Consider the following 27,231-nt stretch of genomic DNA (forward strand, 5'->3'; position numbering starts at 1 on the left):
CTCCTCAGCTGCGAAAATACCAACTGCCGACCAATGGTGGGAAGTGGGAGGAGCCACCTGTTCCGAAGCTACCAGTTAACGGACCGGGAGGAGTGTGGCCAGAACCACTGACTGACAGCCGAGGGAGGGGCGGGACAGGAGTGTGAATGACAAATGGAGATACTGGAAATCCTAGACTGGCAGGGCTGAAGCCCTGAAGGAGGCGGGCTCTGGAGCTGTTGCAATCTGTGGTGCTGATTGTAAAGACGTAAGAGGTCAATATCCTGGTACTTCTGAAGCCACCCACTGTGTGGCCCAGCGCAAGAGAAGTCTCTTCTTTTAAAAAATACAGGTTTTTTTTTTGTTGTTGTTGTTTTTTTGCTGGGCAATGGGGGTTAAGTGACTTGCCCAGGGTCACACAGCTAGTAAGTGTCAGGTGTCTGAGGCAGAATTTGAACTCAGGATCTCCTGAATCCAGGACCCATGCTTTATCCACTGCGCCACCTAGCTGCCCCCCAAAATACAGTTTTTTCAATGAATAAGAATTGATTCTCTCCTTATCCTCCAAAGAAAAACATAACCCTTGCAACATATATCCGTAGTCAAGCAAAATAAATTACAAATCCCCAAATTTTGGACCATGTCCCAAAATATGTCTCATTCTACATTTTTAGTCTATTATCTATTAGGAAGTGAGTAGTATTCTCCATCTATCTTCTGGAATCATTACATTGATCAGAATACCAAGTTTTTAATTTTTACAATGTTGTTGATAAATTATCCTCCTGGTTCCACTCATTTCACTCTGCATCAGTTTGTACAAATGTTCCCAGGCTTCTCTGAAATTGTGTCCTTCACCATTTCTCATGGCACAATAATATTTCATTGCAATCATATACAATAATTTGTTTAGCCATTCCCTAATTGTTGGGTACCCCTTATTTTCCAGTTCTTTGCACCAACAAAGAGGGCTATACAGATTTTTGTACTTACAGAACTTTTGCCTTTTTCTTTCTAATACTGGTAATATTTCTGGGTCAAAGAGTGTACACAGTTTAGTAACATAGTCTCAGCTCTGGTCAGGGCCTCACAAGCTATAGGGAGATACTATTAGTCCAATCTCAGTCTATTACTCATCTAAGAGGCTCTGACAGGAAGGAATTACTCCAAGAGTTATCAAGGTGGCTTTATTGGTGGTACATTGGCACTACTATTAGAGGCTGTACTGGATGTTCAGAGGCCAGGGGCACAAACCGAAGACCTATAGGAAGGAATAAAAAAGGGGAGTAAGAGGGAATGACCCAGAGGGGATGGACACTCAGGGAGTTAGGTAATTGTTGTGGAATGGAAGAGTTGATTTTTGGGCATCAGCCAAGGAAGGAGACATTCATGGTGTCAAGGGACTGCCAGTGATTGTTCCACAGACCAAGGATTTAAATGGGGTCTTTCTAGGGATCTTCAACGCTGTTCTCCACATTCAAGGTGGTGGGGCCCATCAAGACTATTCATTGCAACTGCTTATTTATTCATGGGAGAGTTGGTTGGACTTTTTAATGAGCAGGTGCCAAGAAATGATGGGCGGTCACCTCAGCAAATGCTGAAAAAAATACTATTTACTAGTTGTACATTGGTTGTCTAAACCAGGGCATCTTCAGAAAGGCAGAAATAATAAATGCATCCTTTTCAGATCATGATGGTATAAAAATTACATGTAATAAAGGGCCATGGAAAGATAGACAAAAATTTATTGGAAACTAAATAATCTCATCCTAAAGAATGAGTGGGTCAAACAACAAATTATAGAAACAATAACTTCATCCAAGAGAATGAGAATGAGACAACATACCAAAACTTATGAGATGCAGCCAAAGCAATTCTTAGGGGGAAATTCTATATCTCTAAATGCCTACATGAATAAAAAAGAGAAAGAGGAGATCAATGAATTGGGCATGCAACTAAAAAATCTAGAAAAAGAACAAATTAAAAATCCCCAATTAAACACCAAATTTGGAAATTCTGAAAATTAAAGGAGAGATTAATAAAATTGAAAGTAAGAAAACCATAGAATTAATAAAACTAAGAGGTGGTTCTATTAAAAAAAAACAGTAAAACAGATAAACCTTGGGTTAATTTGATTATACAAAAAGAAAACCAAATTACCAGCATCAAAAATGAAAAGGGTGAACTCACCACCAATGAAGATGAAATTAAAGCAATAATTAGGAGCTATTTTGCCCAACTATATGCCAATAAATTTGACAATCTAAATGAAATGGATGGATATCTACAAAAATATAAACTGCCCAAATTAACAGAAGAGGAAATAAAATCCTTAAATAAATATATTTTAGAAAAAGAAATTGAACAAGCCATCAATGAATTCCCTAAGAAAAATCTCCAGGGCCAGATGGGTTTATCCATCTGTTCTACCAAACATTTAAAGAACAATTAATTCCAATACTATACAAACTATTTGGAAAAATAGGTGAAGGAATCCTACCAAATTCCTTTTATGAGACAAATATGGTGCTGATACCTAAATCAGGAAGAACAAAAACAGAGAAAGAAAATTATAGACCAAATCTCCCTAATGAATATTGATTCAAAAATTCTAAATAGAATATTAGCAAAGAGATTACAGCAATTTATCACCATGATAATACACTGTGACCATGTGGGAATTATACCAGGAATGCAGGGCTGGTTCAATATTAGGAAAACTATCAATGTAGTTGACTGCATCAATAACAAAACTAACCCAAATCATATAATTATCTCAATAGATGCTGAGAAAGCTTTTGACAAAATACAGCACCCATTCCTATTAAAAATACTAGGGAGCGGGGCAGCTAGGTGGTGCAGTGGATAGAGCACCGGCCCTGGAGTCAGGAGTAATTGAGTTCCAATCCAGCCTCAGATACTTAACACTTACTAGCTGTGTGACCTTGGGCAAGTCACTTAACCCCAATTGCCTCACTTAAAAAAATACTAGGGAGCATAGGAATGAATAGAGCTTTCCTTAAGATGATAAACAGTATCTATCTTAAATCATCAGCAAACATTATATGCAATGGGGACAAATTAGAGGCATTCCCAATAAGATCGGGGTGAAACAAGGATGTCCATTATCACCACTATTATTCAATATTGTACTAGAAATGTTAGTCTTAACAATAAGAAAAGAAATGGAAGGAATTAGAATAGGCAAGGAAGAAACAAAATGATCACTTTTTCAAATGATATGATGATATACTTAGAGAATCCTAAAGAATCAACTAAAAAACGACTTAAAATGATTAACAACTTTAATAAAGTTGCAGGATATAAAATAAACCCATATAAATCATCAACATTTCTATATATGACCAACAAAGTCCAGCAGCAGGAGATAGAAAAAGAAATCCCATTTAAAATAACAGTAGACAATATAAAATACTTGGGAGTCTACCTGCCAAGGCAAATCCAGGAACTATATGAACACAATTACAAAACACTTTTCACACAAATAAAATAAGATCTAAATAGATGGAAAAATATAAATTGCTCATGGGTAGGCCATGCTAATATAATAAAAATGACAATTCTACCTAAATTAATTTATTCATTCAGTGTCATACCAAACTACCAAAAATTATTTCATAGAGCTAGGAAAAATAATAACAAAATTCATCTGGAAGAACAAAAGGTCAAGGGTATCAAGGCAATTAATAAAAAATGTAAAGGAAGGTGTCCTAGTTATACCAGATCTAAAACTATATTATAAAGCAGCAATTATTAAAACTATTTGGTACTATAGTAGAAATAGAGTGGTGGATCAGTGGAATAGGTTAGGCACACAAAACAGCAGTAAATGAATATAGAAATCTCCTGTTTGATAAACCCAAAGACCCCTGCCTCTGGGATAAGAATTCACTATTTGATAAAAACTGCTGGGGAAAATGAAAGATAGTATGGCAGAAACCAGGCATTGACCAACATCTTAAACCATATGTAAAGTCAAATGGGTACAAGATCAAGACATAAAGGGTGATACCATAGGCAAAGTAGAAAAGGAAGGAATAGTTGACTTGTTAGAACTGTGGAGAGGGGAAGAATTTATGACCAAAGATGAGATAGAGAACATTACAAAATGCAGCATGGATCATTTTGACTACATTAAATTAAAAAGTTTTTGCACAAACAAAACCAATACAAACAAGGTTAGAAATGTGATGTTTAGGGGACAGTTAGGTGGCACAATGGATAAAACACTGGCCCTGGATTCGGAAGGACCTGAGTTCAAATCTGGCCTCAAACACTTGACACTTACTAGCTGTGTGACCCTGGGCAAGTCACTTAACCCTCATTAATCGGCAAAAAACATGTGATGTTTAAAATCTAATGAGTGTTCTTACCTGTCCCCCCCCCCCCCCCAGTTTGGCATGTTGATTATAAGTCTGACAGACAGGACAAGAGGCACAAACCCTAGAGGCCATATTAGTAGCTCCAGGAAGCAATCCAAACCCTTTTTACTGAGTCCACAATTCCTTGTGTGCCAAAATGGCCTTTTCTGTGAATAGATAGGCATACATGATGGTAGAAGCCCTGGGGGAGAAGCAGCTTCCCCTCCGATGTCACCCAGACCCCATTGACTTCTTTTTCAACTCCTCTACTTCGGACTTATCATAAGTAAGAGAAATGGAAACATCATCAGAAGAAGAAAGGTTAAATACATGTTCAGGGGCTTCCAAAGCAGCAAGCTTAGTAGCAGAGTCAGCTCGTTGGTTCCCTTTTGAAACAGGGTCGCTTTTTCCTGTACGAGCAGGACAATGAACAATAGCTAGAGAATATGGAATTTTTAAGGCAGATGGGAGGTCTTTAATAAATTCTCCATTAGCAATAACTTTGCCAGCAGACGTCAAAAATCCTCTCTGCAGCCATAACATTCGTGCAGCATGGCAGACACTGAATACATATCTGGAATCAGTGTAAATAGTAGTACTTTTTCCTCTGGCTAGAGAACAGGCTTGTGTGAGAGCCACAAGTTCAGCAGCCTGTGCACTAAGATGTGAAGGCAGAGAAGCTGCCCAGATAGTATCATAATCAGAAACTATAGTAGCACCTGTATAGCGGGTTCCCTCATGTATAAAAGAGGATCCGTCATTGTAGAAAATAAAATCAGGGTTCTCTAAGGGTGTATCAAAAAGATCATCACGAAGTTTTTCAGCTAACTCAACTAGGGAGGTGCAGTCATGCAAAGGCTCCCCTGAGAGTCTCAGGTCAGGGAGCAGTGTTGCTGGGTTAAGGACTGTACAATGCTTTAAATTGATTCTCTCATTTCCTAGCAGGGTTACTTCATATCTAGTGAGCCTTTGATCTGAAAAAGCCCATGTCCTATGATGCAGTAAGAGAGCCTCAACTTCATGAGGGCACTGTACAACTAGAGGGTTACCTAAGACCAGATCTGAGGCTTTTTCTACCAAAAAAGCAGTAGCCGCCATGGCCTGAAGGCAAGGTGGCGCTCCAGCAGCTACAGAATCAAATTGAGTAGAATAATAAGCTATTGGGTGCTGGACAGGTCCTAAGTTTTGAGTCAGGACCCCAGAAGCTACTCATCTCTGTTCATGTACACAAAGAGTTGTAACGATTGGAATGACGCCACCTGCTGGAGACTTACTGTAGGAAAGCTCCAACATGAGGAGAGGGTCTCTGAGGGCAGAACCATGCAGCTTTTCTTTGGCATCAGGAAGTGATGTTAGCTTGTGGGAGGAAGAAGGGGGAGGTTGGCACTCTGACTTACTCTCTTTCAGCAGGACTCTGTGGAGAGCAGAGGAGGAGAACGGTAGCTCCCCGAGATAGATAGATGAATCTAGGTCTTTCTCTCTCTCTTTACCAAATCCTTATTCTCCTTAATAAATGCTTAAAAGTCTAAACTATTGCTAAAGCTTATAATTTATTGGCGACCACTCATTATATTTTAGACAGTATAGCTAAAATTTTAGCCCCCCTTACAGAGTAAAAGATTTACTGTAGTCTGGGAGTCCTAGTGCAGGTGTAGATAATAAGGCCCACTTTAATTCTGTTATAGCTGAGAGATGCTGGGAATCCAGCTGTAATGGTTCTGGGACAGAATTTTTGGTTAGAGATGTAAGAAGCTTAGTAATTTCACCAAAAGAGGGTATCCATTGTCCACAATATCTAGCCACTCCCAGAATAGCCCTTAGTTGCTTCTTAGTAGAGGGAGCAGAAAGTTGTTGAATGGTCTGGACACGCTTAGGAGAGATGGATTGCGTGCCAGCGGCCAAAACAAAACCCAAATATTCCACCTGAGGTAGACACCATTGCACTTTAGACTTAGAGACCTTACGGCCCCATTTGTGCAGCTCTAATAACAGATGGCAGTTGTCTTCTGGCAAATCTCAGCATTAGGTGCAGCCAGGAGTAAGTCATCCACATATTGGACTAAAGTAGAACCTTTAAAAGAGTGAGTAATGGAGGCTAAATCCTGCTGCAACATTTGAGAGAATAGTGTGGGACTGTCAACAAACCCCTGTGTGAGTCTGGTCAAAGTCCACTGTCTATTCTTCCAGGTGAAGGCAAACAAGTATTGGGAATCCGGATGCATTGGTTTCTAAAAGAAAGATCAGATTTGAACTCAGGTTCTCCTGAATCCAAGGCTGATGCTTTATCCACTGTACCACATAGCTGCCCCATGTGAATGACTTTTTACACATGCCATTTACGTGAGATTTTCCTCCCCATTCTTCTTCTCCCCTTTCCCCTCTCCCAGGGCATTATTCTTTCTCATTCTTTCCATTTTTCTTTTGAGATCATCTAAACATAACAGAATCCCATCCAATAATTATCTAAATAATCATCTAAACATAACAGAATCCTGCCCTCTAATTAGATTCCCTCCTGAGTCCCTTAATGATGATAAAGTCTGCAGAGGTTACATGTATCATCTCTGTTATGGGGGAAATAGGTGGGGGTTTGTGAAAGAGGTTTGGGATAGGGGTTCTTAGGAATTCCTCTTTAAAGAATTACACCCTCTTGCACACAAATCCAAGTAGAATAAAATAATAATTTATTTAGGGTGCTGGGGAAAGGAAACCAAGAGAGAAATCTTTGGATTTCTTCTCATGGGGAGAAGGCATTGCACAGAGGCATGGCTCTGAGATACCTATCTCCTTGAACAGGAAACAGGCAGATACTTTTATAGAGGACTGATGGGGGTGATCATCTGACTATGGAAAGTTCTCTTATTGGGGGAGGACCATCCCCCACTGGTGGTGGCTGGGGGAAGTTGGGTGAGGGACAGCTCTGGATCTCTCAAGCCATCTCTGTCCTCCTCATGCCCCCAAAGCAGCAGCCACACCTAATCTTATTTCTCAGAGGGATGGAAGAGACTGGAATGAAAGGTGGTGGTCCTGGAGATAGCTCAGTCCCGATTAGGTGTCGGTTATCTCGTTAAGTGTGTCTGTCCTTTGTTTTTAGTTTTCAAGAAGAAAGTTCTTTTGATTTACTCCACAAAACTTCTAGGGTACCCAGGCCCATAACAATCTTCTCATATAAGAATATAAGCAGTTTAACTTGTTTTAGTCCCTTATTTCTTGCTCATGTTCTCCAAGAGAAACATACAAGATTTTCTTGACTTCTTATTAAGTAAACATTTCTCTTCAGCTCTGGGCTTTTCATCAGTAATGTTTGGAAGTCCTCTATTTCAATAAAAGTAAAAGTTTCCACCTGTAGGATTATAGTAATTTTGTTGGTAGGTTATCTTAAGTTTAGATCTTCGCTTTCTAGAATATCATATCCCAAGCTCTCTGCTTCTTTATGGTGGTGGCTGCTAAATCTGGTGTAATCCTGACAGTGACTCCTCTTCACTTAAATTCTTCCTTTTAGGTAGTATGGTATTTTTCTTTTCTTTTCTTATTTTTGTGTGGGGGGCAATGAGGGTTAAATGACTTGCCCAGGGTCACACAGCTAGTAAGTACCAAGTATTTGACACTGGATTTGAACTCAGGTCCTTCTGAATCCAGGGCTGGTGCTTTATTCACTGCACCACCTAGCTGCCCCCAGTCTAGTAATTCTTAAATTCTCTCTCCTTTTCCTCTTTTCCATGTCAATTGTTCTATATCCCCCCCCTTTTCCCTATTTTCTCAGACCTTTGACTTTGCCTTTTTATTTCTTGTTGTCTTATGGAATCATTAGTTTCCATTTGACCAATTATAATTTTCAAGGAGTTATTTTGTTTAGTAACATTTTGTACCTCTTTTCCAAGTTAATTCTATCTTCACATTTTTCTTCTCTAGCTTTTGCTTTTCTTATTTTTGCTCTACTGCTCATTTGGTTTTTATTTTATTTTATTATTATTTTTTTTTGTGGGGCAACGGGGGTTAAGTGACTTGCCCAGGGTCACACAGCTAGTAAGTGTCAAGTGTCTGAGGCTGGATTTGAACTCAGGTACTCCTGAATCCAGGGTCGGTGCTTTATCCACTGCGCCACCCTCACTGCCCCCCTCATTTAGTTTTTAAAATCATTGTTAGCTTTTTTTTTCAGCTCTTTACTTTAACTCTGCTAGGAATTCTTCATTGGGTTTGCTTCACTTTTTCATTTTTTTAGTTTTTGTTTGTTGATATTTCTAGTCAATCTCTTCATCTGGATTTGTGGGCTTGAGCTTTCCTATCACTTTATGCTGTTCCAGAGCCCTTCTCACCGTCCCCCAAGTGCATTTATGCTTGGCTTGAGGTGTGTGGTTTGTGGCACTTTCTCTTAGGCTTGGGAATTGCTAGCTACAGTTGTGCTTAGAGATCATTTTTAATATTTGATGCTTAGAGAAATTGTTTTAATGCTGAAGCGTTATGAAAATCATGGCCAGAAAGGAGAAATGACTTGTCAAAATCCAAGTCTTCTGATTTTCAGTCAATGTTCTGTTTTTGGGGGGCGGCTGGATGGCACAGTAGATAAAGCACCGGCTTTGGATTCAGGAGAACCTGAGTTCAAATCTGGCATCAGATACTTGATACTTACTAGTGTAAGGGCCCCAAATTCTAGCTGTGATGTCTAAAATCTAATGAGTGGTCACCTGAAATTAGAAATGTATAGCACCAATCTTTGGGCATTAAGTATTTATTAAAGTATATTAGGGGTTAGTAAAGAGAAATACGTGGATAAAGTATGAGATCTGTCTACTTTTCCCTATTCTCCCTGTCCCTGCCGCCAAGCCAAAGTCCGGAAACCAAAAAGCCCTTGCTTCCCCGTGGCTTCTCCCAGAAGCCTCCTGTGAAACAGGAAACAGGGCCATCCACACACATCCACACAGCTCCAATCTAATTGGTTGGTAGCACTGATTGACACAACTAACAGGTGGCAGACAACGACTTTCCTGACACTCATCTGACCGTTCAAAACCCAGGAAGAGGTCACTTCCAGACGCTAAGTCACATGCTTTCTTTTCATGGCGGAGCTTCCCTGTAATATCTTTCTTATCATGGGGTTGGTAGCACTCTGATTCTCACACTAGCTATGTGACCCTTGGCAAGTCAGCCTTAACTCTCATTGTCCTGCTCCCCCCCCCCCCCCCCCGCAAGAAAAACCCAAATCCACAAACAAACAAAAACAACAACAAAGTACTGCAGTCTAAGGAGGCACAGTTAAAGAACATTGTGGCAATAGCATAGACCTAAGAATGAGGGGCCTACTATAATGCAAGACCTCATAGATGTCTTGTGAAAAAGAACCTCAATGTTCTTCTATGCACTCCACTCTATAACAAGGAAGTGGCGTCCATGGGATAGGACCTGTCCTTTAGGTGAGAACATGTCCTATACTGTGTTCCTTCTAAGTACCTATATTGCCAAGTGATCAGAATTCCCTTCTTTCCATCTATGCTCCTCAGGGGACCTCAGAGAAGCCTGAGTGCCTTCAATCTGGGGGTTGCTTTCAAAGTCCTTAAAACTACAGGATCACAACTTATGATCACTAAGTATGATGCATGCCATTTAAAACCAACATTTGCTTCTATCCAGAAACAAATCTCAGACGAAATAGAAAGGAAAAGGCAAATGAGCTTAAGTTGTGGAGAATTAAAAGGAGAGATTTTCTTTTTCTGAACACTTTATTGGATTCCGTAAAAATGAACAATCAGAAACATTGGCATGTAACTTGAATGTACCACAACAGTTAAACTACTGTATGAGAGTGGGGTTAGAAGGAGAAAGGAAGTTGACACATGGCCTTAGGGCTCCAGAGTGCAGCTGAAACGTCCTGGCCAATTACAGACATCGATTTTGGTCAAGAACAAAATTGAGCAGCTGACACCATTCTTTATTTTGGGAGGCCTTACAGACAGGGGGAACTGGGGAACCCCTGATAGTGAAACCTTAGCCAAAGCCACTTCGTTAATTACTTCTGAGGGTCCAGCCAGCCACTACTTCTACAGGATGATTTTTAAAAGTCAAAATTTGATATTTAGTGTCATGTTTTTGTAATTTACAGAGTATTTAGAAAACAAGGGAAACACATAATTCTTGCCAACAAGGATTTTTCAATGCAAATGAAATAAAATTCTCTTGAGAGGGAGGTGAACATCCAGGCTACTTGGAAATTGTAGTGCTTCTTCTGTTCAGTCAGTCCTCCACCAGATCTTAGAAGCTGCCAGCCAGAGGAAAGTCTTTTTATTGACTGTCAATCTGATACTTGGGCCAAGGAATAAGACTTTCTCTATTTAGTCAAAAAACAACTAGAGAAAATGAAAAGCAGGGAACTTATTCAATAACACTTATTCCCACAAAAAAGATATTTAAAGTCCTGATCAAGAGAAGAGGAACTTTCTTCCCCCCGACTGAGACTGTGAAGACATCAAGCTTGAGCCATCTGGGATTTAAGACCCAGCCATCATAAGGGCACAGTCACTGGGAGGGGATAGAATCTCTTTCTCCTACTCAGTGGAGCTATCAAAATATCTCCAAACTCTGTGAAATATTAAATACAATTAAGAACCTTTACAATACAGAATGAGGTTGCTGATATACACTGTCTTGGTCACTGTCTCTGTGGATTGACTGATTAGAGGTGGCCTGGAAGAAGGTTAGAGAATGAAATCACCACCAGAAGCAAAAGACAAATTGGTTTGATGCTCCCTTAAGAAACCATGGATGGGCTTCCAAGCTCTTGGGGAGTTCTTTGGGGGCTACAGCAACCCTGTGTCACAGGGTCAGAAAAAGGGAAGCTCTGCTACTTTCAGACACTGACATCAGGGCCCTGGAATTGCAGAAGGGGGCCTGAGACATGGAACCTTTGGTCATTCCTGGGATTTTCCAAGGGGGTGATAACAGCTGCTACTTCAGGGAGAGAGATGGCAATCAGGGAGCTTTGAAATGTACTACAGCCCACTTTGACTCTAGGGTCACCTTCCACACTTCCCTGTTGTGGAGGGGTGGGGGAAGGGAAATGTCAGACCTGAGGACTGGGGGAAGCTTGCATTGAGTAAAGAATCTCCACTGTCTGGGACCTTAGGCTGGAGGAAGGCCTGGGCTCTGAGGCAGGCCCTCTCTCAGGAATTCTTCATGAGATCTCTGGGAGCTTTGAAGGACATAGGGGAGTAAATAGCTAAGACTTTTCATTTTCCTGATGTTCTGGGTAGTCTTGAACAAGAAGTCCGTTAGCGTGAATGTTGTTGACCTGGGAGAAAGAACACCAGTTGGGGGCGAGGCGGGGAGTGGTTGGTAAGGGAAGAAGGAAGGAATAGAGGGAGGGGAGAGGCAGAAGGGAGTCCAGATTGAGAGGGAGAGTAGACACAGTGACTCTGCCAGCACCACAGGGCCTAGTTTCCAAATCTCAGCTGCTCTGAGGAAGTGACTAATTCAGTTCCATGCTTTTTGGGGTGTCCCTGACCAAGGGGATGGGAAGGAATTGAGAGCTGCTGGCCAGAGCCTCACTGCAAAGCGTCCCTTCTTCTAGCTTTTCCTCATTCCAGTGGGAGTGCATGTGCTCCCAAGTAATTTTCCCTAAAACCTCGCTGACAACAGGTTTTCCCCCTGCTCAAATACCCTCAATGGCAGCACAATATGTCTGACCTCCTTTCCTTAATGTGGTAGAGTTACAACCACACTGCATTCACTGATTGGGTTTTCAGCCTTCTCTCTAACACACTGATTAGCTTTGTTACTGTGGATAAATTCACTTAATGTCTCTTGAGCACTCTGTTCCCCTAAAGCACTTTGCAACCCTTAAAGAGTCATAAAATATACCCATCACTATGATCCCAACCCAACTTGTCTACTGTTAACAATCCATCCATACCAGGGCCCAGTCTTCATGGTCATTCCCACTTTGGCTCATGCTATGCCTGTTGTCTGGATCATTATCCCTCAACTTCTTCACTTATGAAAATCCTACCTATTCTTAAAGGCCTAATTCAAAGTCTACTGGCATATACAAGGCAGCATTCTTTTATACAGAGTAATAGGTACTAGAGCAAATTCTCCTTGGGGGATAGAGTGGTCACTGCTGAGTCGCAGAGGTTAGGGGAAGGTGGCTTGGGATGAGGCACAAACCACTGTCCCGTTGGGTAGCAGACCAGTGACTCCACAGGGAACGTGTATTTCTCCAGTTGTCAGTTTAGCCAGCTTCTTGTAGAATTCATTCTCTTCTTTCTGACTGGAAGTCACAGTTGGAGAGGGGCCTGTGGTCCCAGTTCTTGGACTTGAGGCACCTCCATAAAATTCCCCCAGAGCCCAGCTCCCTCCCATTCTATTTAACCAATATCTCTTGTAGATCCCCCAAAAAGGGACCCACGTGCTAATGAACTTCTCATTGAGGAGGGGCAAGAACTGATGAATTTTTCAGGACAATTTCCCGAAGAGTGTGCCCTGAACCTGTTCAGGGAGAGGGTGAGGGAGTGTTTATTTAGGGAAATGGCTTGAAATAACAGTAGTCTGTAGATATTGGGAGACAGTTATGATACAAGCCTCCTTTTGGGACCCAGCATAGAAACCCTTTACTTGCCTTATTCTCATTTTTTTTTTTGGCGGCAATTGGGGTTAAGTGACTTGCCCAGGGTCACACAGCTAGTAAGGTGTCAAGTGTCTGAGGCTGGATTTGAAACTCAGGTCCTCCTGACTCCAGGGCTGGTGCTCTATTGACTGTGCCACCTAGCTGTCCCCTTCTTCTCATTTTGACCAGGGAATTCCCCATACCTCCATCCAGGGGGTCTGGTATTAACCTTCCCTCACCCCTAATTCTAACCAGGAATTGTCCTGGAATCCTCACCTCAGCAAGACTGGTCATCCCTGGGCTCCCCACAGAATGACTGAGTGTATCACTTGTTTTCAGCTCTAGCTCTGTCGAAAGCTTTGGTAAATGGTAAGTATTGTACCTGGGAGACAGCCAGCATAGAGGGAAAGGGCTGAGGTCCCCTTGGATTGCAGGGGTGGGGAGTGGTGGCACTTGACCCTCTAGGGATGGGGGGCAGGGAGGGCAGGAGAGGCAAAAACCACCCTGTCACCTCACAAGGATTCTGTCCTGTTTGGCTAAATCTCCACTCCCGTCCCTGGGGAAGCTCCACAGAGCTCTGAAAGGCAAGTAAGTCATTAGGAACTCCTGGTAGGGTCAGATTCATGGTGGGAGAAACACTATGAACTTCTCAGTCTGTTATTTATGGCCTTGCACAATCTGGTTCCAATCTTTCATTCATATTACATCCCTTTTTGCACCTTTTTATTTCAGACACACTGATATCTGTGAGTCACTTTGCTATTGCCTGAACTTGGTAATTCTGTCTTCCTGCCTCTATCTGTTTGTATAAGCTGTCTTCAAGCCCCATCTCTACCTCTGGCAATCTTTGTGGCTCACCTCAAGTGTCATCTCCTCTGTGGCATCTTTCCTGGACCCCCCAGTGGTCAATGTTCTCTTCCTTCTCAAATTATCTTTGTATTTACTTAACTGTGACCATGTTGTGCCTCCCAGTGCAATGTAGCTCCTGGAGGGCAGGGACTGCTTCAATTTTTTGTCTTTTGATCTCCAGTACCCATCACAATGCCTTCCTCATAGTGGCACTCAAAACTATTTGTTGAATTGAATGGAGCCATAAGGACCTTAGCTTCCCAATCCTAAACCTCCTCCATAACAGTGTTGTCCTCTTTCCAAGAACTCCTTCCTTCTAGCCTGGGAGCACCAAGAGCTGGAAAGGGCTGCCTTGGGAGCTATAGCCTGATTACTCTCTTTGAAACCCCCTCACCTTCTTGAATCATACATTGTCCTCTCCAGCTTCTGGGCAGCTTCCTCCCTGCTCAGCTCCTGCTGCCACAGAATATCCTTGTTTCCAGCTGGACAGCCTCCCTCTAAGGGCAGGCAGCTGTCAATTTCATTGTTCTTCTCATCCTGGATCACAGATGGCACTGAAGGGCCAGAGGCCTCTAGCTCCATCTGGGAAGGAAAGGGCAGCGAGAGCTTAGCCATCCCAAGGAAGTCTTTGGACTCTAGATCAGGCCTTAGAGAAATGTGGAGTGTATTCATGGAAGATACAGCTTTCCAAAATTTACCCTTTAGGTCCAGTGAATGAGTTTCTCTGTAGGAAAAAACTCAGTTCTAAAGGTACAAAATAATACCCCATGTCAGTTTCCATATATGTGATTGCTTGTTTTAAGGGGAAAGGGATATGGATGATTCAGTGTAAACCTATCTATCCTACTAGAGGATGGTGGCCTTTGAGTGGTATTTTCTTGCAAAAAGAATTACAGCCATTTGGAACTATGCCCAAAGGGCAATAGAACTGTGCATACCCTTTGATCCAGCTATACCACTACTAGGTTTATATCCCAATGACTTACCCAAAAGAGAAAAAGACCTATGTGTACAAAAATAGTTCTAGGAGCTCTTTTTGTTTTGGCTAAGAATTGGAAATCAAGGGAATGCCCATCAATTGGGGAATGACTAAACAAGCTGTGGTATATGATGGTGATGGAATATTTTTGTGCTATAAGAAATGACAAGCAGGATGATTTCAGAAAGGCCTGGAAAGACTTGTATGAACTGATGTATAATGAAATGAACAGAACCAAGAGAACATTGTGCACAGAGACAGCAATACTGTTTGATGAAGAACTGTTAAGGACTTAACTATTTTCAGCAATACAATGATCCAAGACAATCCCAAAGGGCTAATGATGAAGTATACTATCCACCTCCAAAGAAAGAAGTGATATTGATGGAACCCAGACTGAAGCATGCTATTTTTTTACTTACTTTCATTTTTTTCTTTTATTCAAGTTTTATACAAAATGACTAACATGGTAATGTTTTACGTAATTGCACATGTATAAGCTATTTCTGATTGCTTACTTCCTCAAGGAGGGTACAGTGGATGGAGGGAATAAGGGATAAAACTTGGAACTCAAAACTGTAAATAAAAATGTTTATTAATTAAAAAGGGACTGCAACCTTCATATGCATCAGCAGTGATGATGGGTACAAAGTATTTCAGGTTTCTGTTCTTTACCTCCTACTGAGCTCCATTCTCACTGAGGCCCCAATCCTCAAACCAGAGACTGAGACAGCTAAAAAGGCACCAAGGAAGTTGCTAAAGCAGGAACCAAATCTCAGCAAGGGGTATTTGAGGTCTACATTTTGCCAACTTTGGGCCTACATGGGAATATGAAGGGTGGGAACATTTGCTTCTAGTCTCAGAAAGTATAGATAGGATACAGATTCTCTCTTCATAACACTTGTGGAAAAGCCACAGATGATTCATCCACCAGGATGTTAGGAGCATATCAGAGGATGGGTAGAGATTGATTATAAACTGTCACTGCTTATCTTGGCAGTTTGTGAGAGAAGAAAATGTTGGATTATGCCCTGGCAATGGAGCAGGATGAAGAAATAGTGGCTGAGTAGGACAAACACAATAGTAATATTACTTATTTTTCAATCCTTTACTCTTAGAGTCTAATTAGATAGAAGGCTTGAGTGTGATTCTATATGTTTGGGTGATCTCAAGAGAAGAATGAAAGGATAGTGAAGAAGAATACATTGGGAGGAGGGGAAGGGAGAAGAGTAATAGGTAAGATTATCTTCTATAAATGCGGCATATAAGAAAGAGTCTATACAATGGAGGGAGCAGTGGGGGTGCGGTGGGTGGAGCATTCAACACTTGAACCTCACTTTTATTTGAATTTGTTTAAGGAAGGAAGAATAGAAATACACACACATTTGGGTTTAGAAATTCTTCTTAACTATAGTAAGATGGAAAGGAGTTAGAAAGGGGGGGAATAGTAGAGAGAAGAGATTAAGGGAGGTAGGAGTTAGAAACAAAAGAGACTCAAAAAAGGAGACAGTTAAAAAAAGGATAAGTATAAGATAATAGAATGGAGGCAAATACACAGCAGTCATTATTATGAATGTGAAGTGGATGAAATCACTCTTAAACTGGAAGAGGACAGAGGAATAAATTAAAAAACCAGAATCTGACAACGTTGTTTACAAGAAACAACTGAAACAAAAGATACACACAGAGTTAAAATAAAGAGCTGGAGAAGAATCTACTATGCTTCAGCTGATATAAAAGATGCAGGGATAGTATCATGGTCTCAGATGAAGCAAAAGCATAGATAGAGATAATTAAAAAGACATAAATAGGGAAGCTACATTATGCTAAAATTACCATAAACAATGAATTAGTATCATTAGTGAACATATATGAAACAAATATTATAGCATCTAAATTCTCAAAGGAATGTTACATGAGTTACAGGAGGAAGAAAGAGATAGTAAAACTATAGTAATAGAATATTTCAGTTTATCTTTCTTATCCATCTCACATAAATCTAATACAAAAAATTAGAAAAGTTAAGGAGATGAATAGGATTTTAGAAAAGTTACATACAATAGACTTCAGGAAAATATTAAATGGGAATAGAAATGAATATGCCTGATTCTCAGCTGAATATGCCACCTTTGCAAAAATTGAACAGGTATTAGGGCATAAAACCTTCACAAATTCAGAAAACTAGAAACATTAAATGCATTTTTTTCTACCATAATGCAATAAAATTATATTTAATAAAGGACTTTTGAAGCACAGATTAAGAATTGGAAACTAAAGAACTTAATCCCAAAGGATGTATGAATTGAAGGAGACATCATGGAAACAATTAAAACTTTTGTTAAAGATCACAACAACAATTAGACAACATGCCAAAATTTGTGGGATGCAGCCAAAGTACTACTTAGGGGAAAAATATATCTTATATTCTTAAATCAATAAAAGAGATAAAGAGTAGATCAATGAATTAGGCATGCCCTAGAAAAACAACAAATGCCCCAATTAAATACTAAAATAGAAATGCTAAAAATCAAAGGAAAGATGAACAAAATCAAAAGTAAAAAACCATTTAATTAAGAAATAAAATTAGGTACTGGGTTTAAAACAATGTATAAAATAGATAAGCCATTGTTTAATTTGATTTTTAAAAAGAAACTAAATTACTAAGTATCAAAAATGAAAAAGGTGAATTCATAATCAATAAAGAAGAAATAAAAGCAATTATTAGCAGTCATTTCTATGTTCCAATAATATTGAAAATATAAATTAAATGGATGAATATTTACAAAATATAAATTGCCCAGATTAATAGAAGAGGAAATAACATACTTAAATAACCCTAATTTAGAAAAGGAAATTAAACAAGACATAAATGAATTATCAAAGAAAAAGTATTGAGGACCACATGGATTTACAAGTGAATTCTACCAAATATTTAAAGAACAACTAATTTCAATACTACATAAACTGTTTGAAAAATAGGTAAAGAGGGGCAGCTAGGTGGCACGGTGGATAGAGCACTGGCCCTGGAATCAGGAGTACCTGAGTTCAAATCCAGCTTCAGATGCTTTGACACTTACTAGCTGTGTGACCCTGGGCAAGTCACTTAAGCCCAACTGCCTCACCAAAAAACCCAAAAAACAACCCTCCCGCCCAAAAAAAAGAAAAATAGGTAAAGAAAGAGGCCTATGATATTCCTTCTATGACACAAATATGGTCTCAATACCTAAACCAGACATGGTCAAAACAGAGAAAGAACACTATAAACAAATTTCCCTAATGAATATTGATACAAACATTTAAAATAAACTATTAGGTTACAGCACAATATCAAAAATATCATAACCATGACTAAGTTGGATTTATAAGACAATACAGGACTAGTTCAATACAAGAAAAACTATAAGCATAATTGACCATGTTGGATTTATAAGACAATACAGGACTAGTTCAATACAAGAAAAACTATAAGCATAATTGACCATGTTGCTAACAAAAACTGCAAAAAATCATATGACTATATGATTTAATAGATGCAGAAAAACTTTTGATAAAATACAATACCTATACCTGTTAAAAACACTAGAAAGCATAGACATAAATGGAACCTTCCTGAAAATGATAAGTAGTATCTAAAATCAAGAGCAAGCAATATCTTTAATGGGGATAAGCTAAAAACTTAGAAGTAAGATCAGGGTAAAGCAAGAACATCCATTATTACCATTATTATTCACTATTTCACTAGAAATGCTAGCCATAGAGGTAAGAAAAGAAAAAGAAATTAAAGGAATAAGTACAGGAAAAAAGGAAATAAAATATCCACTCTTTGCAGATGATATGATGGTTGGCTTAGAGAATCCTAGAGTTAGCTAAAAAATTAAATGAAACAATTAACAACTTTGGCAAAGTTGCAGAATATAAAATAAACCCATTTAAATCATCAGCATTTTTGTATATTACCAACAAAATCAAGGAGGAAGAGATAGAAAGAGCAATTTTATTTAAGATAATTATGGACAATCTAAAATACTGGAGAGTCTACCTGCCCATACAGATATAGCAACTATATAAACACATTACAAAATACTTTTTACACTAACGAAGATACCTAAATATTTGGAAAAATAATAATTGCTCATGAGTATGCCAAGTTACCCGTCCTGGATCACAGCTTTGCTGTGGTGGTAGCTCAATGAAATTGTGAGCTATGCTGTGCAGGATGACCCAAGACAGACAGGTTATGGTGGAGAGCTCTGACAAAAGGTGATCCACTGGAGAAGGAAATGCCAAACCCCTCCAGTATGTTTGCCAAAAAAATCCCATGGACAGGATTAAAATGATAAAATATATGATACCCAAAGATAAGCTCCTCAGCTCAGAAGGTTTCCAATATACTACTGGGGGAAGGCAGAGGAGAACTACAAGTAGCTCTAGAAAGAAGCAGCAGCTGGGCCAAAGCTGAAAGGAAGTTCAGCTGTGGATGTCTGGTAATGAAAAGAAAGTATGATGCATAAAGATCTATACTGAATAGGAACCCAGAAAGGACCTTGGATAGAACCAAGGTAAACTGAATGAGGTCAAACAGAGCTGGAAAGATCAATATCTGGGGTGTGAGTAAACCTAAATGGATTATAACAGGTGAATTTAATTCAGGTGATCATTACATATACTACTGTGGTCAAGAATACCTAGCAAGAAATGGAGTATCCCTTATAGTCAGTAAAAAGGTGAGAAAATTAAACTGGGATATAATCTCAAAAATATTATCTTTTCTAATTCAAGGCAAACTAGCCAACATCAGATTAATACAAGCCTAAGGGGCAGCTAGGTGGCAGAGTGGTTAAAATACCAGCCCTGGATTCAGGAGGACCTGAGTTCAAATCCAGTCTCAGATACTTGATACTTACTAGCTCTGTGACCCTGGGTAGGTCACTTAACCCTCCTTGCCCCGCAAAAAAAAAAAAAATAATAATACAAGCGTATGCTCCAAACACTGATGCCAAAGAGGCTACATTTGATCAATTCTACGAAGACCTACAATATCTTCTAGAAATAACACCAAAAAAGATGTCACTTTCATCAGAAGGGATTGGAATGCTAAAGTAGGAAATCAAAAGATAATTGGAATAACAGGCAAATTTGGCCTCAGAGTACAAAATGAAGCAGGGCAGAGACTAATAGAGATAACTGCTGGTCATAGCAAACATTCTTTTTCTTTTTCTTTTCTTTTTTTTTTTTTTTTGGTGAGGCAATTGGGATTAAGTGACTTGCCCAGGGTCACACAGCTAGTAAGTGTCAAGTGTCTGAGGCTGGATTTGAACTCAGGTACTCCTGAATCGGGGGCTGGTGCTCTATCCACTGTGCCACCTAGCTGCCCCTCAAACATTCTTTTTCAATAACCCAAAAGGAGACTCTACACACGGTGTTACCAGATGGTCAAAATAGAAATCAGATTGATTGTGTACTTTACAGCCAAAGGTGGAGCAGCTCTATACAGACAGTTAAAACAAAACCTGGAGTTGACTATAGCTCAGATTATGTGCTTCTTATTGAAAAATTCAGACTTAAATTGAAATAGGGAAAACTATTAGATTGGATAGGTATGACCTAAATAACATAATTTAAGAATATGAAGTGGAAGTGGCTAATAGATTTAAGGGATTAACGCTAATAGAGTTCCTGAAGAACTATGGACAGAGGTTCACAATATTGTACAGGAGGTAGCAACAAAAAACATTCCATTGCAAAAGAAGAACAAGCAAGCCAAATGGCTGTCTGATGAGGCTGTACAAATAGCCGAGAAAAGAAGGAAAGTGAAAGGCACAGGAGAAAAGGAAAGCTAGAGCCAACTGAATGCAGGGACATCACATTGACAACAAAGGTCCATGTGCTTCAAGTTATGGTTTTTCCAGTTTGGGTTCCAGCTCTGTGGCCCAAGAGTCCTTTGATCTGGGACAACTCCCTTGACCTCACTCTGGGCCTTAGTTCCCACACTGCTTAAATGTCAGGTTTGGGACGAGGTGATTCCAGTGAGTCTTCTTCCAGGTCAGATACTGTGGCTCTGCAGTTCTCAGAGGGTGGAGGAACCACCATCACTACAGCAATGATTTGCCAGTGGGCCAGGCTTCTTCTTAACATGGAAGAGTGAGAGGAGGAATCCTCTGCAGAGCAGCTGGGGGGAGGGGTCCTGACTCCTCTTACCTGTGTGTCTATGGGAGAGCCACTTAACCTCTGTCTGTCAGAGTTTCCTTTTCTCTACATGGAGATACATTTGAATTACCTGCCTCACAGGACTGTAGTGGGGAAAGCACTCTGCAGACCTCAGGGTCATTATTCTTGGTAATTATTAATGTAGGACATCCTAGTAAATATTCAGCTGCTCTTACACAGGGTGAGCTTGTGGAGTCCTATCCTTGGGCTTTGTCATCACTCCGCATCCATAAAGGGAAAGACTGCAGGGGTGTCATTACCTCACCCTCCTGTCCTGGTCACACTAGGCCTGAGGTTGCATCATCAGGGGAACCCTCCTAGAAGTTAGGATGGGAATATAATGGTAGGAGACCAGTGGGAAAACTATAGTTATGCCTGGTTCAAGTGAAATATGAGGATAGAGTCAGACATACCTGAGGGAGATAACCAAGGTCCACATTCAGATTCCTAAGGGACCCGTACAACCACTGCATACCCACGTTCAGAGACCTGATGGGAGAAGTGATATATGGGGAAAGGGCTGTATATAGAGGATAGGGCAGTGATGGGCCTGATGCATTCACTCACTGGGGCCAGAGATAACATTAGGAATATTTTCATTTGGGGCAAAAAATAATAAAGAGAGGGAGGCAGGGAAGGTGACTAGTGGTGGTTTTGAGGACAAGTTGGGAGAAAGGATGGAATTTTCCTTGTCACACCAAGTAGTTGTGGGGGAGACTCTTCTTCCCACTCCTTCAGACCAACTTCTCTATTCCTTACAACTCTGAATGGGGAAGGAGTTGAAGGTGATAGCTAGGGAAATACTGTTAGCTGGAGGAATTGCTACTGGGGGTTAAGGAAGCACTAAGAATGGAGACATGTCAAAGTGTGGGAAGGGAGCATCAGAGAGCAGAAGGGAAGGCCACAGTATGAACATGTGTAAAGAAAGAAATGCTCCTTCAATCGGAAGGAAGAGGGAGATTTGAAGCTCAGACTAAAGACAAGCCAGGGTCTGCCCTCTGTGCCCTCATGATCCTTTGGATGAGCAGTGAAAGGTGGGTCCAAAGGGTGTGAGAGACATCCTTGCTACCTGCTCCCCTGTCTAGGTTTTCTGAAGCTGAGGTCAGAGTTTACAGATTTGGGAGTGGAGCTGGCAGAGCAGAGGGTATCTTCCCTGTTCTCAATCAGTCTTTGAATTCAGATTGGAAGGAAAATTAGGCCTTCCAATCTCAGGGTGTAAGGCTGGTGCTGCCAAGCAGCCCCCTGCTTTTCTTCCCTGAGGCCCCAAGGTAATAATGCAAGTCATCTGTCTGGGGCTGTAAAACCAGTGGTCTCCCCTCAATCTATTAGCTTCTTCTTGGCCTTTCAGGAGACTGGTTCTGGGGACAGGAAAAAGGGGAACTGAAAAGGGATGTTGACAACAGTTGCCACCCAGGCCACAAACCAGAGCCCCAAACTCTACCAAAGAGGTACCTGTCTGATGGGGTGCTTTCTTCTATGATCTCACTACCACAGGATCCTACCTTTCATTGGGTACAAAGAGCTTGAACTCCTGGACATGACTGCTATCTTTGGAGAAGACAATGTGTCCAGTGAACTGGCTTGGAGAGAACCAGAAAGGGTAGTGGAGTGGTTGGTTCAGTTGGAATTCAGCATGGATCCTGTGGTCAGAAAAGAAAAGAGTAGGGAGCAAGGAGTGCTTATCTCCAGGTTCAAGGATGGGAATACTAACACTTGTAAGAATTCTCTCAGCCTCAGTTTCTTTATCTGTAAAATAAGTGAATTCAACTCCAAAACCTCCAAGGATCTGTCCAACTCTAAATCCCTGATCCTGTGGCCATTGGGCTCCAGCCAGTATACAGGAAGGCTTTAATAAAGTAGTATAAGAAAAGGGAAGTAGAGAAGCCTGAAGAGCTAGAGTGGAGAGATCATAAAAGGAGGGAGAATCCAGTGGAACAAGAAGGAGAGCCACTGTGTGGAAATGGGAAAAAAGATGGCAAGAGTGGAGCTTGGGCAGAGAGAATAGAGAGTTACCTCCACCTGCTGGTAGGAAAAAAGCATTGAACGACAACTCCAATCAGCTCATGAGACAGAACACACTTGGTCTTCAGGCAGCAGGGGCCAAGCCAGTGAGTGTTGTAAGAGATAACCCACAGATTTCCTCAGGGCCAATCACTTCCATTCAGTCTCTCAAAAGAGCCAATGACAAGGGGCAAAATAGACAGTTCCTGTACTCTCTCAACCTCTCTATCAGCTCTGGCACTTCTGGGGTAATATGAGCAGCAAAAGGAAGAAGATTCCTTTTCAGAAGACTGATTGACCAAAGCTACTTTCTCCAAGGTCACCAATGGTCTGTTTATTGGTAAATCTAATGACTTCTCATTCTTCCAGACCTCTCTAAACCACCTAATACTGTGGCCCACTCCTTCCTCCTTGATACTCTTTTCCTTCCTAGGTTTTTGTGATACCATTCTATTGAGCTGACTGACTGCTCCTTTTCATTTTCCTTTGCAAGATAATTGCCCATGTCCACATGCTACCCCTTAGGAGCGGGTACACCCCATGTCTCTTTTCTAGGCTCACTTTTTTCTATGTTCCTTCTTTTTATTATCTCAATTCCTAATGATCATCTCTATTCAATGACTCTTGAATCTTTCAAATGAGTTCCAGGTCTTTATCACCATTTTCTTGCTAGAAATTTCTACCTGGGTGTTCCATGGGCATTTCAAACTTAACATACCCTAAGCAGAATTCAGTGTTATCTTTTCTCTTAAACCCATCTCTCCTCCAAACTTTCCCATTGTTATTGGAGAAACCACCATCCTTGCAATCAGTGGGATTTGAAACACCCAGTAGTGATCCTTGACTCTTCACCCCCACCCCCAATCTCATTAATTTCTGAGCACTGTCAATATTATTTCCACATAACCAAAAACATCTACATCCTCTTCTCCTCTCACATGGCCAATACTTCAGTTGGAGCCTTCATCACCTCTTGCCTGCACCACTGTATTAGCCTTGTTGGCCTCCCTGCCTCCAGTCTCATTAGTCCATTTTTCACATAGCTACTCCACTGATCATTGATCAGGTTTGATCATGACACTGTTGTGGTCACAAGAAGCTTCTTCAGTGACTATTGTTTCTAGGATGAAATACTAACACTTTTCAATTTGGCACTTAAAAGCCCTCTACTTGCTGGCTCCCACCTGTCTTTCTAGGCTGAGTACACATTACTTATCCTCGCATACTCCACACTGCAACCAAAGTGACCTTCTTGATATTGCCAGTAAACTATATTCTATCTTTTATATCTAGTCCTTTGATCAAGCTGTATCTTATACCCAGAATGCTTTCCCTCCTCACCACCACCTGATCAAACTCCTAGCATGAGCTCCAAAGAAGGATATGAGAGGACAGCCCTAGTCTTCTCCTTTGCAGTCAGAGGGGGGAGATCCACAGGTGTCATATGTTGTACATATTTTCAGACTTTTTTTTTGGATGGGCAATTGGGGTTAAGTGACTTGCCCAGGGTCACATAGCTAGTAAGTGTCAAGTGTCTGAGGGCAGATTTGAACTCAGGTCCTCCTGAATCCAGGGCTGGTGCTCTATCCACTGCGCCACCTAGCTGCCCCCATTTTTGGACTTTTTAGAAATATGGAGCAGTTTTGCTTATCATTTTCTTTTTTTTCTCTTCTTTAAAAATATTTTTTATATGGGATGGCTCTCCTGCAGGGAAGGGGAGGGATGCTGGAAGAAGTTTTGATCATGTGAAAAATGTCAATACAGGTATTTCTATTTACTTATTTACATGCTTGTTTTTTTTCTGCCTCCCCTGGTCCCGATAGACTGTAAGGTCCTTGAGGTAAAGGATTGCACCATTTTTGTATTTGTATCACCAGCACTTAGCACAGTGCCTGGAACATAGTAGGTACTTAATGTCTGTTGAACTGAAGAGGTCTGCATGATCTCCAAAAGGGATAATCAATCCTTGATAACTGAAGCTTGTAACTGCTTTGCCTCCTCTATTCTGGTTCCATCTCACAATGCTGTAATATTACCTCTTTTCTGCATACTTGCCCAGGAAAGCCAGAGGTAAGATGCTCTCACCTGAAAGCCACAGTGTAGTAGGAGTCACTGATGGCTGTGAGGCAGGCCACTGCACCCTGGGGCCCATAGCGGGTCTTCACAAAGGGCCTTGGGTGGAACATGCTCAGCAGTCTGTGGATGATGACCTGTGGGAGGTAAGAGCCTAGCTTACCTGAACCCCTTCTCTGGGGTGTGAGAAAATAATGGGGTTTTGGGGAAATCAGAGACACCCACAACCACACATACACACAGACACACCCACACACAGAGACACACAGAGACACAGACACACCCACACATACACACACAGATACACAGACACACAGACACAGACACACAGACACACACACAGACACACACAGACACACAGACACACAGACACACAGACACACAGACACACACAGACACACACACACACACACAGAGGAACTCTGCCTGGTTTTGCAGATCCAGCTCAGTCAGGAGAATTTCAAAGGACTGACCTTCCTAACTAACTAAAGGAAGTTAACTAACTTAAGACCATCCTTCAAGTCATGTCAATCAATGAACTTGAATGTTACCAGTCAATTAGCTTGGATCAAGGTGGAGTGACCCACCTCTACCTGAGACAGGTTAAAAACTCTGGAGAGGGGACTCAGGCTCTCTTGGCATGCTCTTCCCTCTCCCATGCTGCTCTCTTTCCTCCCTCTATCCTAGGAATGTAGGGCTTCTTAATTTTCTGAGCCATGTGCTCTATTTCTTTACTAATATTTAATATACTTTAATAAATGCTTAATGCCCCAAACCTGGTGTGGTAGCCTCTAATTTCTAAATAACAAATATATTATAAATCCCAGCTAAATTCCCTAACACTTGGGAAAATTATAGGGTGACCACATATAATTTTACTAGCCACAGGGGTTTGACAAGAGGAAGTGACCACAAGGATACATTTGTGTTAGGTGGTGAGGAATTTGTTCCCCCTTCCCCCTTTCCAATGGAAGACTTTGATATTTCTTTCTTTCTGGGAAAACCATCTGTGAAGCCTACAAGGCACTAAATCTCTAGATCTGTTGAAGAACTGAGGTCAGGGGAAGATCTCGGGAGTGGGCAAGGAGGGATACTATTCTTCTGATGCTAAGCCACCCCAAGTGAAGGCCTGGAGCTTGATCCTGGGACAGCTGGGGACAATAAATGGGTAATGTCAGGCCTGGTAAATAGGACGGGCATCTCAGTTAAGAAGGATTCAGACCTGGTCTGAATACAAGGCTGGGGAGAAGTGAGCATTGAATCATTAGATCAAACTTGAGGAAAAAGGTTAGATGGGGACCCTGGGGTACTTGATGGTCTAGGGAAAGAGGTTCAAAGAGGGTTGGTAGATGTGATCTGTAGCTGGTGGACTGAATTGAATTGGATTATGTTTGCCTTACCACTAAACCTTTTTCTCCAGGTCTGACACAATCCAGTCTAATTCAGCCTACTTTCTCCAGATTTGATTTCCAAACTACAGGGAAATAGAAACAATGGGCATAGGACTTTGTCCCAGGCAGGGGCTAGAGTTCCTTCCTTACCTCCTTGCCATTGGGAGGTGGTGGGTAGAAACGGTTGTCAGGGAGGTATCCATGTGTCTTAATCACTGTGTCTGGAATGATCCACCAGGGCTCACCCAGCTCCATGTCATTCCTTGGGGGCAGGAAAGCTTTGAATTGGCTGACAGAGAACACGCTGGATGATAATGCAGGGGCTGTCCAATTTTTTAGGCCAGATAGGATAATGGCAGAAATCTGAAGGAAAAGGGCAACATCAGGGAGAAGATTGTGAGCCAGGATCCAGCTGAGGTCAGACCTTTGAGGAGGTTGTGCTGAATGGAGGTACAGAGACACATGTTCTGCAGACCATAGATCCACATGAAAGGAAATGAGGGACTGGAGGAGACCCCACTTCTTTCTTGTTTAGCTGGTTTGAGACACCTGATTCCCTCTGGCATTGATGCCACTTGACCAGATTAGGGCAACAGCACATATCACTTCATGCCTGGTCTATTGTCAATAGCTTGCTGGTTGGTCTCCCTGCTTCCAGTCTCTCTCCACTCTAGTCCATCCTGCGTTCAGCTGTCAGATTCCTATTCCTAAAGAACAGATCTGACCATAACACTGCACCCCTCCTATTCTGCTCTGCCCCTCTCCCCATTTAAA

General features: G+C 41.2%; 1 pseudogene; it reads right to left on the reverse strand.

Annotated features, from left to right (window-relative positions):
• Positions 1-4: 4 nt before the first annotated feature.
• Positions 5-27,231, reverse strand: part of LOC122748140 — a 31,377-nt pseudogene continuing 4,150 nt past the window's right edge.

The sequence above is a fragment of the Dromiciops gliroides genome, chromosome 3, assembly GCF_019393635.1.
Source record: "Dromiciops gliroides isolate mDroGli1 chromosome 3, mDroGli1.pri, whole genome shotgun sequence".
Taxonomy (NCBI): Eukaryota; Metazoa; Chordata; class Mammalia; order Microbiotheria; family Microbiotheriidae; genus Dromiciops; species Dromiciops gliroides.